A 17,500-nucleotide genomic window follows, 5' to 3' on the forward strand; every position below is an offset into this window, starting at 1 on the left:
ATGTGTTGGTTCAAAATGAGGTCTTTTTTAGGTGGCAATCTCAAAGATTTCCGTTTGGTTGTGTTTTTGGCGGCACCTGCGGCGAAAAGCGCTAGTTGCAGGTGTGTTTTTGGACCTCACTTCCCAGAGATCCAAGCAGTGTCGCCTGTGTGACGTCGGTCAGTTGGTAGTGAGCCGCGCTGCTTGTGATTTGAATGCATGGCAGGAAAGTCGCCACAGACGCCCCTTCCTAATACTCACAATACTGCAAGTGCAAGAGTTTCATCGGTGGGCCATCGGTTCAATCACCTTTATGTTCCCTCATTCGGCGATAGATAGTGACTTAGCCGAGTGTCTTCCTGTCTTCCGATCTTTGAGATTGGCGCTTTAAGGTTAGTTTCTCCGCGGCGTCGTGGACCTCGGCGTGCCGGTTATTAAAATAGTCCCCTCTAACCATGCGTCCCGAGCGTCCTCAGACACAATTTTTTTTTTTCTCTCCCAAAGACGTCTGGGCCTCGTCGCTTGTACATTTTTAATCGTCAATTCACCACGGGCGCCAAAAAAAAACCCCACGGCCAACCGAGATCTCAGAACCCAAAATACAAAATCCCATTACTAAGCATTCCGGTCTAAATGAGATAATTATGTCCTGATTAGCCTTGGGTGGGAGCTCTGAGTGCAGTGGTCCTACCTGGGTGACGGGGGCTGAGGCTGGGGTCGGTGCAGCGGGGGTCTGGGGGGGCTACGTTCCCTCGGTTTTATACGCCTCCACGCTGACTATTTTAAGATAAACGGGGTAGGGGGCAGAAAAAAAGATGAAGGCCAGTCTGGCATGGCCGCGAGGGGTCCGTATCGCTTTCCCCGCCTGCATTCCCCCTAATCAAACATTACTATTAATAATCGCCAATCGCCCACCGCTCGATCCCGGGCTCTCGTTTCCACCCCCGCCCCCCCCTCCCCACCCCCACCCCCATTGATTTGTTCCACCCTCCGTCGCCTTCGTCGCCTCCCTCCCGCCCTCCCTCTCTTTCTTTCTTTGCCTCCAATTTTTGCTGCGTAATTCTCTCGTCGACAAGGACATACACGCTTCCACCTAAAAGTGCCCCCCTCTGATCGGACCCTACCGCCCTCTCTCGCTCCCCCTTGCTCTCTTAAACACCCCCCCCCTTTTAATCGTCGTTCTCATCCTCCTCTTCATCATCAATGAAAATTTAACCCAGAAGGCCCTAGAAAGACCTTAAAGGCTGAATCCCTGAGAGTTCATTATGTGACGTACAGCTTGCCCGTGACATTCTACCGTCTCCCCGTCCCCCCGTCCCCCCCTATATTAAATTAAGAGAAATGCTTATGGGGGCCGGGGCCGGCGGACCGGCTGCTCCGACACATGGCGCCAAAGAGGTGAAAACCGCTCGCTATGGGGGCAGGAATCCTCAGTGTCCCTTTCCCTGTGCCTGCCTGTATCGCTAACACCCCACCCCCACCCCTCCCGGACAATAAAGCCCGCTGGCCTTGGAATAAGCTATACTGCTCTGACCGGAACAGCCCTGTCCCTTATAGACACGCCCCGAGACCTGGTGATTATGGGCTGCCTGCAAACATCAGATGTTTTCCCCCAGCTTTACCCAAAGGGCACCTCTGGCTCTGACCTTTGAGCCGGGTTTGGACTCCATTGCTGCATCTCCGTGGCGTGGTTAGGTGTTGGTGTACTGGGGTTCACGCCGTGATACTTCTGTGTGGACGTGTGTTGGAGAGGGGGGTTCGATGTCCTCCACGCACTCCACTTCATTCCCCTTACTTATTTGAGGAGGAAGCACTTCATTGTGTTAAAATGATGAATTACCTCCCGAATAAACATTTTGACAAAGGAGACCTCCTACCTGCCAATCTTATTCAAGGAGCTTGTTCACTTTTCGTCTCTCCCTCTCTCTCTCTCTCTCTCTCTCTCTCTCTCTCTCTGTCTCGCTCCCTCTCTTCTCGTTTGTATTCCTCTTGGTTAAAAAAAAAAAAAAATCCCCCATGGGGACATTCAGTCCTCAATTTAGTTCAAAGACCTGTTTCTAAAACTCCTAAATCGTTCAGCCATTTTCTCCCTCATCTCTCACTCTCTCTCGCTCTGTCCACTTATTTCTCCTTCTGTCCCCGTCTCGTTCGCTGGTTTACTCCAAACTGATCAGCCTCTCTGGCCGTCTAGCCACACAGCGAAGTGCCGGGGCATAATTCTAGCAATCTTTTTGGCGCTAAGATAAGCTTCTTAATGTGTGGGGTGGTTTGGATCGGGAGACAAGAAGAAAGGAGATCAGTCTGGGTCAGAGAAGTGGTGTTTCAGTGGGAAGGCCGTGCAGGGGGTGGAGGGGTTTAGGGGTCAGACCAAAAATGGTCCAGTAAAGGAGATTCCCAGCCGCAGTTCTTCTCCATGGACCCTATTTCCTGGTTTCCCCTTTCACCAATGGAAACCACAGACGCCAAAACCCCCTCTCGACTAAATTCCACCTTGGCTTCAGTCAACCAGTATCTACCGGCGCCATTCAAGGAACTCTTGGCTTTTGTGTGCTACTGTAGCTTACCTCTGGCTTTTGCTTTGTAATGGCTCCTTTGAGATAGGTAATAGATTCCTCATGATATGCCAGATGCCGACGTTCATGGTTACGGGGATGAATAAAAGATTCATTTTCCGCCTCTGCTGCTCTGCCAGGAATTGGTAGGTTTTCCCACTGAGACAAACCTAGTGGAGCAGCCAAAGCAAACCAATAAATCAATACACATTAACACACTCTTTGGACTCTTTGGAGTGGGTATGACAGTCAGTTTGTTTGCTTAACTACCTGAGGTACCTGAATGGCTCTATTATATAAGCATTCTAACTACAGGCCTGGGGGCCACATCCGGCCTGTGATTCACCAATGCCTGGTGTAAACAGAAAGGGAGCGTTTCGTTCACGAAAACACAACATTAGTAGAATATTATTTCTTCTTCTTCTTCTTCTTCTTATTATTATTATTATTATTTATTTTTGTTTGTTTTTTATTTCTTTAAACAGAACATTTTACCTTTGCAAACGTTTTGGAATAACTCAAATAAAGGTTTATTTTTACAGTGCTAAACAAAGTGGGCTATTTAAAAAGAAATAAAACAGATCTGCAATTGCCTGTCTGGGGCGTCTTTTCGACTGCGACGGTTAAATGAAGTCAAATGAAATGAAATTGCCTTTCTTAAAATTTTCGGGTATTAAATGTGAAACAAGAAAACATTTAAGAATGGTATTGCTAAATAAATAAAACCAAATCAAATAGCATTAGCATTGCCTGAAGGGATTAGGCCAAATTGCTCTTTTCTAAAAATAAAATCGAAATAAACAAACAAGCAAGCAAACACAACAACAATAAAAGAAAGTGTCTTTTGTGATTTTGAAGTGTGCTTTTCAGTTGACTTTGTCGAGGTTCCGTGAATCAGTACCAAAAAGGCGAGCATGTTCATCTTCTCCGGATTGAGGCAGGAGCGACAGGATGTGACATGTTTCCAGAGCTGCTAAAAACCCGTTCGGATGCATTACTATTATTAGTAGTAGTAGTAGCAGTAGCGTAATTGTTGCTTTAATTATATGAGGCTATTATGATTATGATCGTGATTATGATGATTATTTTGTTTTTTATTGTTGTTATTATTATTTTAATGATGATGAGGATGATGATGATGATGATGATGATGATGCTTATTATTATTATTATTATTATTATTATTATTATTATTATTATTACACTGTCTACTGCAAAGGAGAGATTAAAAACAATGCTTGCTTTGCAATGTTACCCAACCCCCTCCCAGATCGGCGCGGGAGCACAGTAAACAGAGACAGCGCGATTGTTGCAGGGAGAAGTATTGTCGGCTTTATTTTAGAAGGATCGTGTGGTGTCACTCGCTCAGCGCTACAGTATGTCACACGTTTCATTGCTCTGATTGGTTGCAGGTCCATCCAATTGCATCCGGAGACACTTTGGTCTGCGCCCGTTGGTAACGGCCCTTGGAAATCGAAAATTAACTGAGAGACTCCAGACTAATACACATTTGCAAATTTGTGTTTGAGCATACGTGAAATTATTTATGGGAAAGGTAGAATAGTTTATAAATTTTAGAAAAACATGAACAATTTTTCGATGAGGACATTTTTTGGGGGGAGAAAATGAAATAACTGGCCCAGCCCTACTCACATTACCTCCTGCGATCGAGAAGAAAGGAGCGCTTTTCAGACAGAATAGGAAGGAATTCCTCGGAGGTGGAGGAAGGGAGCGAGGAGAATGTGAATGAGAACGAGAGAGGGATACGAGGAGACAAGGGAGAGAAGCTGCCTTTGAAAGTGAGTTGGTATAAGCCACGGTAATGCAGTCACAATGTGATCTTCTTGAAGGTGACGGGCTTAAAGGAAAACAGAGATAAGAGATGGAGAGAGAAAGAGAGAATAAAAGCTGCGGCTTGCAGTCAGCTGGAGAAAACTTGAAAAAAGAATGTTGATTTTTCGCTGTGTCGGCACTAGGGGAAGGGCATGAAAGAAAGAAGGAAGAGCTCCACATCAATCGGTCACAATCAGAGGGAGCGTTGGCCTGGTGTAAGTCTGAGATGAGACGTTGCGTATCCCCGACTTCATCTGTCATCCGCGCCATGCGGGGCGTCTCTCCGTGCAGCAGGGAACGTTGGGGATTAAACATGTGATCAAACAAATCAAGTTCCATTTGATGCACTGGAGTCGGAGTGCTAATATTGGAAAAAAAGAAACGATGACGGACAAGACGGAGGGGAGGGCACAGACCTGACAGGATAGGGTGAGAATCGAGAGAGAGAGAGAGAGAGAGAGAGAGACACATGCCGAATAGTGATGAAAAGTTGTCTTTTTTTAAGAATCTACGATTTTTCATATACAACAGAGAACACCTCAGACATGACATTATAACTAAAATGAGTCGATTAGAATAGGAAATAAAAACAATAATAGTGCAGTGCTGCATGCATGTGATGTATTCATTGGGGATACGCTCCATTATTCAGTAAGAATGTGCCACAACTTTTTTGTTAGAGCAGCATCCTTGATCCAAAAGAGGCCACATATTCTTCCTCGTGGCAAAGGTCAGTTTATTGAATAACCTCTTGTGTTTGACATTTATAACATGACCATCTGGGAGGCCAGTGGGGGAGGCACATAGGGGCTTACTCTATTGGAACACCAAAAATAACGCACAGTTCATCCCCAATGCCAGACCAATAGCTTTGTAGCTTCACACATGACCAGAAACGGTGAATGTAACACAGCAGAGCGGAGAGGCATTAGCATTTTGTTTTTGAGAGGAGGTGTTACATGTGTGCGGTATACGATTCTAAACTGGATTCTAAAGTAGATTTGGTTCGATTACGAAATAGATATTTCTATTGCATGGATCCACACTTCCTGCCAGTCCAGGTCGCCCAAGTCTCTCTCCCAGGCTTGTAAGGACAAGGCTCTTTCTACGTGTGAGGTGGCACTATTGGGTGTCAAAGTGGTATCTTTAGTAATGAAGTGTCTACTTTGTAAATATCTAAAGAATTCACATTTCTGTAGGCCATATCGCTGCTGTAGCTGCTGAAAGGATACTAAAGTCTGGCCATCGAATAGATCACCCAGCTTTGTTAGCCCCTGGCTGTACCATGCTTTAAAGCCCCGGTCTTGACAGCCTGGCACAAAGTACCTGCCATCTAGAGTAGGAGTCAGAAGGGATGTTAACTGAGCGCGGCCCTCTATAGTTTGGATGGACCTCCAGGCTTTGACACAGCCCCTTGACAGACTCAAAGTAATTCACAAACAGCTTATTCTGCAAGGGACATTTGGACTGACAGCATTCAAATGTTGAGCCGAATTGAGGCTGGGTCAGATTTGAGCCAATCCACTATCCCCCGGAGGTGTGTTGCATGCTGATATGGTCTCACATTCGATACATCTAAGCCCCCATCAGAGCCAGCCATTTGGATTCTGCCGTCTCCAGTTCAGGATTCTTTTTGCTCTGAATAAAATAACTCAGCCAGCCTTCAAGCACCTTGATTACCTTGTTTGATAACAAAATAGGGGTCATTTGCGGTGGGTCGAGTAGCCTGGGCAGGATGTTCATTTCAATGAGGGCGAAGAGGAAGGAGGACCCAGCGAACTAAATCTGCCAGAAGGGGAGGGAGATTGGCCTTAGACATCTGACCATATGTGGGTGTTATATGCACTCCCAAGTAAACAAAACCAGACGGTGACCGTCGGAAAGGAAAGGGATCTGACCTGCTTCTGATAGACATTGGAGACCCCGGCGGCGTAGCCTCAGACTTGGCTAAATGAATGTTGTATCCTGAGAAAAATGTACGTTGAAATGATTTGGGTCAGGCAGGGAATAGAGGTTTGTGGTCCTGATAAAAATATGAATACGTCATCTGCGAGTAAGAGAAATCATGTGCTCCAACGAGGATACCAGATATTAGAGCGTTCTGTCTTATTGCTTGGGCCAGTGGCTTGGTAGCAACACTGAAGAGCGATGGGCTAAGAGGGTCGTCCTGTCTTTTCCCACGGTGAAGGGGAAAGTTGATGGATCTCAGCCCATTAGTCAGAACAGCTGCCGTTGGAGTATTGTACGGAACCCTGACCCAATTAACAAAGTTATCGCCCAGGCCAAATTTCTCTAGTGTATGAAACAAATAAGACCATTCAACCCGGCCTAATGCCTTCTCGGCATCGAGAGAAAGCGCAAGAAGGGTCCTTGTAGCCCTGGGATCGCTGAATGATATCAGAGAGCCTTGTCATATTATCGCAGGAGTTCTGACCCTTAATGAATCCTGGTCATGCCCTTCTTAATAATGTGAGGCAGCCACTTCTTCCAAATACATGGCTGGTATTTTGGAAAGCAAATTTTGATCAGAATTAAGTAGAGGTATTGGCCTTGAAGAGGCGCTAATGTCAGGGCACTTACTTTTTAAGGACAAGAGCGATATTGGCCTCCCGAAGTGATTGAGGTAAGATACCATTTTTAAATGAGTGGTTAAACATAGCTGGCTCGGGGTCTTGGAGAATATTGTTAAACTCCTTATAAAAATCACACTCAAATCTATCTGGCCGTGGGGCCTTCCCCGATGTAATAGATTTCGAAGCAAGCAGTGCTTGTGATTAGGACATTAAACTGTCGTTTTTGAGCTTCTGTGGCATCGCAGGTCTGAGAAAAAATGAACTGTTTATTAGTAGTTTTGGTATCAAATGATCTGACACCATTGGAGTCTGCATTTGAAACAATAGTTTCAGAGTGCCCTCTCTCTAACAAGATTGCCAAGATTTCTTCCGGGCTTATCAGGTAGATAGTGTATGTATGATATGTATGAGGATGTAGCAACTACTAGAAACAAAGCAGGAGGTCGCTGAGGGGTAGGGCCTTGTTTGCTGATTGTCTGATGCACAACCAAAAAAGATTTGCAGAGATCAAAATATAATGCTTTTGTTACTTTTAATAATTAAAGAAATCAACTAACTATAACATGCAGAAAATATACTCAAATAATCATAGACATAAACAGTGGTTAACAAAAAATACGGCGACCAACTCCGCTCTCCATTTCTACCCCTGTCATGCAGGTGAACAGGTGATATAAATGAAGGTCCCCACCCATATAAATGTGACCTGATGACATTTTTCACCGTGATTGTGCCATGATAAATAAACAGACAAAATATCCAAAAATATAACCCATCACAACATTATCCATTTACAATTCATTCTAAGTTCACAATAAATACATTCATGGCTCCTACGGATGATATGGCTTAATATGTAACGTTTCCCAAGTTGGCTAGTCTAGATTCAAGGAGCTTATGCCATTTATCCTTTGGACGTCTCTTAGATGCTACAAAAGACATGATCAAGCCCCAGGAGTAAGCTTTACACTTCTCCCAAAGGATAGAGCGATTGTCATGTAGATAGATTTAATGAAATATGACACATTGAATTCTGAGGTAAAGTAGGACATTCAATGATCATCTTTGAGGAGAGATGATTGAAGTCTCCAGCGCCTTAACAATGTCCTGCCCTCAGAAACAGAATCGACCATCTATAGGTGGTCCTGTACAATGATGCCACCTAGTATATGACAGAACCATGACGGCGGAACGAAAAGGTATAACTTTCATGGGGGGAGCAGATAAAAAAGTAAACTCTGAGTCAATGGGATGAAACTCCCTCCATACATCTGAATACCCAATGTCATGACTTATAGAAGCGAGCATCCTGGCTGGCTTCAAGGGAGGAGAGATGCCTGGTTGGAGTTTTATCGAGAGGGAGGGATTAAGATGGCGGTTGAAATCTCCTCCCATAGAGGACTCTCGGTTGCTAGTTCTGCAAAGGTCTAAGAGAGGAAATCGGGGGAATAGCCAGGAGGGCAATATATATTCATAAGTGTTAAAGCTTCACCTGAGAGTACGCCCTTGACAATCACATAGCAGCCTCGACTTTCTTAAACACAGTTAAGGGACATAAATGCGAGACTTTTACGGACCAAAATAGCCACACGCCTACAGAAAGACAAAATATGATGGGTTTTTGCAACATCCGTTCCTGGGTGGGGCAGGCGGAAAGCAATGGAAAGCAATGGAAGGCAATGGAAACATCCTCTTTTTTCAGAAATGTTGACACGATGTTCCGAGAACAGAGCTTGATGGAATAAAAAATGACAATAAAAAATGAACCAAACGAGCAAAATAACAACTGTAAAAAAAACAAGAAGAAATTGAGGGCTTTTCCCCAAAATAAGAGATGTTTCACCAAACCTCAATTTTTGAGCTAACAACAACGAAGGAACCGCAGTGCAAAAAAGTGAAATGTTTGTGGAAAAAACGAAGTCCCTCCCGTGGGAGTGACCAATATAAACTCAGGTAATGTTCGCGTTTCGAGCAGCTGGGCCACTGGGTGAGGAAATGTTCAAAATGTTCACGATGGTATCTAGACAAAGTATAGGGCCAATCGATACGAGTCAGAGAGAAACCAAGACAGTGGTAAAAATATGACCTGTGCATTAGAACTCTGCTCCAGGAGACTGTGATCCAGGCAGGGAGTCAATGTAGTCGTGTACCTGCTCCGTGGTGGTGAAGCTCCACTGGGAGCCGCCCTGGGACACCTGTAGAGTAGCTGGGAAGAGCATGGCATACCGTATCCCACTCTCTCATGGTCGCTGTTTTACCTCATCATATATGCCTTGTGTTTCTTCGTCGCCGACGCTGAGAAGTTGCTGCAGAAAGAGAGCCTGGATCCGCTGCGCATGAAGGCGCAGTCTTGACTGCCATGGCGCTCCGCTTCCATCACCCTCTGCTTGCCTCTGTGGAGTGTGTGGAGTCGCAGCAGCAGCGACCTGTGGTTTTTATTCAGGACTGGTTCCGGTGCGAGCGAGCGGTGCGCTCCTTCCAGTTTTATGCGGGGCCGCAACGTTTCAAAGAAATCCACCGGCTGCCCCGCCTTTGTGCCTTCTGCCAAGCCCAAGACCTGAATATTCAGGTGCCGACGCCATCTTCTGCGCACTCGCCGGGCTCAGACGGGGAGTCTTTTTTTTGTCTCTTCTCCTTTGGTTTCTTACGATTTGGTCAAAAGACTGCGGCCAAAAGTTTTCCAAGGACATAACATGAAATAGTGATACCGAAAGTGGCTTCCTGCCAATTTGAACTGAGCGACACGGAGCTCTGGCCAAGCGTTCCTTTTCACATTAGTGCCACACATTATTTTCTCTTCACAAATAGAAGATTCGCTCACTCACCTGCTACATGGCCGGAGTGACTCCATACTCCTGAGTCATTGTCAGTTTGCGGGGTCTTGCATCACTAATTCCAAAGTGTTTTATGTGAAGTGGTGCATATATCTGAGGTTAATCGCACACAACTCTGTAAACTCTTGTTTCCCAGACCTAAAAATCTTCACTTGAAGAGGTTCACAAATCCAGATTTAGTTCTGACTGGTTTAAAAACAATTTGCCCATTTTTGATGCTCTCCTGTCAGAAGAAGACGGCACGTATTGAAAAATGTATTATCAGAAATGGGGCGATTCGGGCCGTTTGCTGTCAAATGTACAGTATACGGAACCTACAGAGAGGAAGACGGGGAGGAGAGGAGAGGGAGAATAGAGCCGTCATGGAACATCATCACCGTCCTCTAGTTGTACTGTCACACCGCTCTGCCTCAGCACTTTTCTGGTGCCAAGACGCAGAACGAAACAAAAAAAAACAAAAAAAAGAAATGCGGGGATGATGACAGAAACAGGGAAGGCAAGAGATGGAGGTGAATAGAGATGTGGGGAAAAAAAACCTCTAGAGAGACATGTGGAGGATGTCAGAAAGACATGGAAGATAGATTATTTTGGACCCAATCATTTTGTTGGGATTCACATTTGTCTTGAATGGCTATGTCATTGGGCCTACTTAGGTTATCTGCAGTACGCCAACTCCAAGTCATGAAACAAGCACATAAACATGTTCATGCTGATTTGCATCGTTAGTTGCCCTGTTAACACCTTTAAAGGCATGAAGACCGAAGTGTTTTGTGTAAATTAGCCACGGATACAGACAAAGAGAAGGCCCACCATATATAACCAATAATCACTTTGAGGAACCTTTGTTAAGGGGATTATAGCCATTGATTATTAGGTCTACAATTGCGGGCCGTATTCTGTTGATAATATGAGGTTTTGCCAATTTTTCTCATGAATCTTTAATCCTGAATCTGATTGTACGCAATGTTTTTTTTGTGAACGAGGGCTGAGTTGATGGATGCACCAGTGTGTCTGGTGGGACAAATTATCCATCCTGTGTTGAATAGAATTTGTCAATGTTCCTAAATGTCAGAAATGTGGATGATAATATGTATGTCAGAATTTTAGACTACTGTCCGTACAATGAGATAGGATTATTATTTTTTGTCCTTTTTTTAATACACACCAATGCAAAGGAACACAGCGTGCCGCAGTGCACCTGGCATCGTGCACAGAGGAAATCCTTGACTCAGAATAAAATATAAACTCTGCGCACGAGGGAACGAGAGACTTGTCGTCAAGGAAAAAGAAAGAGGAGAATGATGGAGGGCTGAAGAGACCGCTCAGGGGATTCACCCAAAAGGAAAGATCGGTTTGATGTGATTTAGCGAGGGGAAGATTTATGAGTCAGGTGACAAGCCACTGGCCGGGGTTCTATCTGTCTGTTCATCAGTTTATTCATCTATCGCCTCCGGACATGCTGTCCGCCTCCAGATCTGGCCCGATGTTGGGGCTTGTCTGACCTGCTGTAGCTCAATGTGGTGGTTGCTTTTCGTCATCGTTGGTGTTTTACTTGCTTGATCAACGTATGAAGAATAAGAAGTTTCCAAACTTCCAGCGAGGGAGACAGGACCTCACCGTCTGTAGCAAACTATTCACCCTAAAAGGGGAAGTAACCAAACCGATTTCCTGTCATTAATGTGTTCTATTCAACTCGTCCATTGTAGTTACTATTGAGCGTCACGAGATTTTGCAGAAAGCTGGTGTTAGCAGGCTTGGAGAAGTGGTTGCCCGATACAACGGCCCCTATTGACAGATCAGCGGTCGTTATTCAGAAATAACTGACCGACGCGAGGAGTAAATGAACTTCCTCACCTCTTATGCTGACAAACCACAACTACAGCTAAGCTACAGCTGTGCTACGTCCGTCTTGTTGGAGGGAATGAGGAAATCCTCCAACGCCAACACAAGATGAAGGTCAGCCGTTCTCAGTGCGGAAATTATGAATCACTTTGGAGGATACAAGTGAACTATGAATCTGGAATGAATCACTCTCATGCATTACAGACTTGAATAGCACACCACCCATGGTTGCATGCACGCACGCGCGCACACACACACACACACACACACACACACACACACACACACACACACACAAAACCTTTAAAAACAAGATTAGTGGGGATGATCGACAATAAATGTGTCCTCATAAGTGAGTGTCCTATTAATGCCATATATGCACACACAAAACATACATTTGTATACTCATTTACTCTTAAACACACACCCCATCACACACAAACCTATATACACACACACACACACACACACACACAATTAATGCATGCAAACACATACCCACCCATACAAACTAACACACACAAAACACCCACACAAAAATGCACACACACACACACACTAGGGGAGTGTTGGGGAGAGAAATTCTGGGTGTTGTTCAGAGACGCCGATTGGGTGGCTCACACGCTATCTGGTGCCGGCACGGCAGCTTGAACAGGTGTCTGGGGACGTGACACGACGGGTTTAAGGCCAGTATAAGTTTCGACACCCAGACACCAGAGGGGTAGAGCACAGAGAGATGGAAATAGGGAGGGAAAGAGGGGGGGAAGGAGCGAGAATGAGGTTGAGAAAGAGTGAAATGCAACCCAATCTCCCAGGTCTCCAAGAGAAGTTGAGTGAGAGAACGAGAGGGAGATTCGTGTGGGAAAAAGATTTAAAAGGAGAGGAGATGACAGAGAGAGAGAGAGAGAGAGAGAGAGAGAGAGAGAGAGAGAAGGGGGAGGAGAAAGAGTGAGAGAGACAGAAAGTGACAGAATGATATGGGCTGGATGAATCAGTGAGAGTCTTGAGGCAACTTCTGCGTCCAACAATGTCCCTGAGGAGGATGGTGGGGGTTCATTTGCTGTCACGTATGATGAACGCAAGAGAGCAGCAACCCCAATCTCCCGAGAAGTTACAGCTGACTAACTGAACGTTGGCACTTAGTGAGCATCAAGGGGTAGGGTTTTCAGTTGACATCAATGGCATGGTCGGTTTCGTGGAAAAAAGAACACAGCAAAACAGTTCTGAAGTAAAATAAATTATTTTTGCGTGTGTGTGGGTACATATGGGCACACACACACACGCGCACACACACACGCGCGCAGACACACACACACACACACACACACACACACACACACACACACACACACACACACACACACACACATATGCACACACACACACACACACACACACACACACACACACACACACACACACACACACACACACACACACACACACATATACCCACGCATTGAGAAGCAGTTTGCCTGCAGCACTTGATCTTGAAGGTCGCTGTGCGGAAGCAAACGTAAACCACACCACACGTGTGGGCTGTAAATGAACTAAGATATGACTAGGCTTACGATGTCAAACTCTGACAGCATATCAGTGGCACCAGGCTGAACAAGACACATAATTTGAAGCTATACCCATCAAAGGCACCCAAGCACCATCTGCACGCTGCAACAATAACCAACGCTATGACCATAACCAACCATACAGCGATAAACAACACTACAGCAATATCCAACCCTACAGCAATATCCAACTCTAGGACCATGACAACGCTACAATAATACAAACCCTACAGTAATAACCAATGAACCAATGATACAGCAATAACCAACACTAGGACCATAGCAATGCCACAACAATAATCAATGCTACAGCAATTACCAACCCTACAGCAATAACCAACACTAGGACCATAGCAACGCTCCAACAATAACCAACGCTACAGCAATAACCAACCCTACAGCAATAGCAAATACTACAGCAATAACCAACACTACAACAATAACCAACACTACAACAATAACCAACACTACAACAATAACCACATTACAACAATAACCAACACTACAACAATAATCAACACTACAACAATAACCAACACTATAACAATAACCAACATTACAACAATAAACAACACTACACCAATAATCAACACTACAACAATAACCAACACTAAAACAATAACTACACTACAACAATAACCAACACTACAACAATAACCAACACTATAACAATAACCAACACTACAACAATAAGCAACACTACAACAATAACCAACACTTCAACAATAACCAACACTACAACAATAACCAACATTACAACAATAATCACACTACAACAATAACCAACACTATAACAATAACCAACACTACAACAATAAGCAACACTACAACAATAACCACCATTACAACAATAACCAACACTACACCAATAATCAACACTACAACAATAACCAACACTACAACAATAACCAACACTAAAACAATAACCAACACTATAACAATAACCAACATTACAACAATAACCAACACTACACCAATAATCAACACTACAACAATAACCAACACTACAACAATAATCAACACTACAACAATAACCAACATTACAACAATAATCACACTACAACAATAAGCAACACTACAACAATAACCAACATTACAACAATAATCACACTACAACAATAACCAACACTATAACAATAACCAACACTACAACAATAAGCAACACTACAACAATAACCAACACTATAACAATAACCAACACTACAACAATAACCAACACTACAACAATAACCAACACTACAACAATAACCAACATTACAACAATAATCACACTACAACAATTACCAACACTACAACAATAGCCAACACTACAACAATAACCAACACTACAACAATAATCACACTACAACAATAACCAACACTATGACCAAAACCTGCGTTCGCCATCTTTTTAAGTCAACGCAGACTTGTTATCGACCCGATGTGGAACAGATCCAGCGGGACACATCAGAGCAGTTTGCCAATTCCACCACGCCACCGCCATCTTTATCACCATCATCACCATCATCATCATCATCATCATCATCATCATCATCATCATCATCATCATCATCATCATCATCATCATTATCATCATCATCATCATCATCATCATCATCATTATCATCATCATCATCATCATCATCATCATCATCAGCCCCCAGACGTTGTTCCTGGGTTGGAGCAGCCCCCCCCCAAAGCCAGCCGCATTGCAGTTAAGGAAAAAAAAAGAAAATGTAATTCTCGTCAAGGACTCGCTCAGGTGAAGGGTTCTCTCCGACTGTGGGCGGGGGCTGCTGATGGTTATATCCCTCAATCAATTAAATGCTACAAGCACTATAATAACAAGAGTGCTTGGGAGGAGTGTGTGTGTGTGTGTGTGTGTGTGTGTGTGTGTGTGTGTGTGTGCGTTTGCCATTGTGCCTCATTTATTCCTGTCCGTCGTTATCTGTGTTCCGCCGCTCGATGCGTGTGCACGTGAGTCTATGCAGGCATTTCTACACTATATACGTCTCTTAGAGTGTGCCGCTTCATCAATTGTGTGTGTGTGTGTGTGTGTGTCCACGTGTGTCTCTTGTATGCAGACGGCGTGAGGAGAAAGAGGACGATTAATCCACGTTAATGCACTGATCGATCGGGCGATCCCGCCTCCATAGCGGCGACGGGACTCGTCAAGCGGCCTCCCCAATTCCCCTGAGAGAGATGAGAATTCACCCCACCTGCAGCCCCTGTGATGCAGGTGGTAATAAAGCCAGGCCATTTCGGAATTATCCCCGCAACGGAACGTCACCTTCCCTATTTTATACTTACGTTTATATTTTATATTGTATTATATTATTATCTTTTATACTTACATACTTTTCTACTCCCACTCCCACCCCTCACCCTTCCTTTTATCTCACCCCTACAAAAGAAAGTGGCACCATATTCCCTTTATTCAATCTTGTAGCCCGAAATTGGTTTCGTTTAAATTATTTATTTTTTTTAATCTGGAGACCGGGGTTATAATAATTGCGGGGTTTCAGGAGTCACGGGTGGTAAAAAAAAAAAAAAGGAAAGAAGCTTGTCAAGCTGCGAGAAAATATTAGCAGACATGAGTGTACGGGAGAACTGAGGGGGAAACATTAGATCCTCAAGTTAAAGACGCAGACATGGTTAATGTTACTGCTATTACATAGTTATTATTGATAATAAAGGGTTAATGACGTATTGCTTGATTCCTGGCTGTCATTTTATCACTGTGTGAGCGGGAGTGAGTCAGAAGATAGACTTCCGACATTAAGTGTGTTAGGAGCTTATGTGGGCATTCCACGGCCTGAGGAGGCAGCTCCACTTTGGTTTCATTTTCTCATGAACTCGCCTCCATTCAATGCATACAGTGGATTAAACCAACCAGCCCCTAAACATAACTCTGTCCTCCTCGGGGCTGCCCTTTGGCCACCCCTGAAAGAAAGACACCAGTCAACCATTCAAAGTTTATGAGCCAGATATTGTGCTTATACATTAACACGCGCACACACACACACACACACACACACACACACACACACACACACACACACACTGACTGCTGAGTGACTCTTAGCTTGAATGACACTTTTAATGCATGGGCCCAACCCGCGCGACCTGACAGCGTTAGAGCAGATCAAACCGAGCGGCTTCCAAAGACCCGCGGGTCCAGTGAATCAGGCCACTAGGCTCATTGTACGTATATAATATAATATAACGCAAATGCAATCAGACTGGTGGCGGAAGAAAGAGAGAAGGGGGGGGGGGGCGGGGTGGGTGGAGAGAGGGCAAGTTCAAAGTGCATGAACGTACAGCACAATGCGGCTTGTTAAGTGTATTCATGTAAAAGCTTTTTTTTCTATAACAATTACTGTCAGTTATAAGTGTGGCTCTGTGTGTGTGTGCGTGCGTGTGTGTGTGTGTGTGTGTGTGTGTGTGTGTGTGTGTGTGTGTGTCCGTATATAGAAATGTAGTTCAAAGGGGATTCCCACCGTCAAGCAACATTAAGGTCATTTAACAGAAATGAGAGTATGCCCTCTATACCCCGGGGTAGGATGAACTCAAAGCAGTGAAGCAGACTGCCCTCCCGCTGATGGCCGAGGTTATTCCAGACGGGGCGGGGAAGGTTACTTCAGTAATGTCATCCATTACCCATTAATACGCTAGTAAAATAGTAAACTATAGCTGTAGCTATAGCTGGGTTTTTTTTTCTCTATTTCTGAATTTCAGTACTTTTTACAGCTAATGCTTCAAAGAGTGAATTTCCTGCAATAGTTTTATTTAAAGTGGTAATCCTCAAGATTATTATGATGAAACAAAAAAAAGCCCTTATTCTATTTTTTATTTTTTTCACTGGAACATTACATGAAACAGCCATTCAATGTATGTAATGTTTGTGTTGCGCACGTTCTCCCCTCCGGTACATGCTGTTTCCATTGCCGGTGGCAGGGTCTGCCGCCTTTCCCAGCAAGACTGCAAAGACCGGGCGTGGGCGAGGAGGGTGCGACCAGCCCAGCACCCAAAATAAAAACAAATAATTGTCCAAGGTTGCGGCTAACCTGCTTTTAATCCCGACATCAGACCATGTGGAAGAATAACAGAAAATGGAACAAAAAAGTATTGTAAAAGTAATCTGTAGAATAAAGTTACTGTACATCGTTTTACAACTGTAGTGCGGTAAAAAGAGATATTTGCTTTGAAATACACTGGAGTAATAGTTGAGAGTCTGCGAAACTGAATACACTTGAGTACGTTTAAATACTTCAAAAGTGTACTGAAGCACAATTACAGAAATACTTGTAGTCAAGCACCATTTCCGTGCGATTTGATTCTGC

General features: G+C 44.3%; 1 protein-coding gene across 1 annotated transcript in view; it reads right to left on the reverse strand.

The window, feature by feature from the left end:
- Positions 1-780, reverse strand: part of pvalb6 (parvalbumin 6) — a 12,342-nt gene extending 11,562 nt beyond the window's left edge. Inside the window, exon 1 of the mRNA XM_080009421.1 lies at positions 671-780. The gene's annotated coding sequence lies outside the window, so the exon portion shown is untranslated. The remainder of the gene's footprint in view (positions 1-670) is intronic.
- Between the last annotated feature and the right edge of the window lie 16,720 nt (positions 781-17,500).

Source organism: Zeus faber (assembly GCF_960531495.2).
Source record: "Zeus faber genome assembly, chromosome: 11".
NCBI classification, from domain to species: domain Eukaryota; kingdom Metazoa; phylum Chordata; class Actinopteri; order Zeiformes; family Zeidae; genus Zeus; species Zeus faber.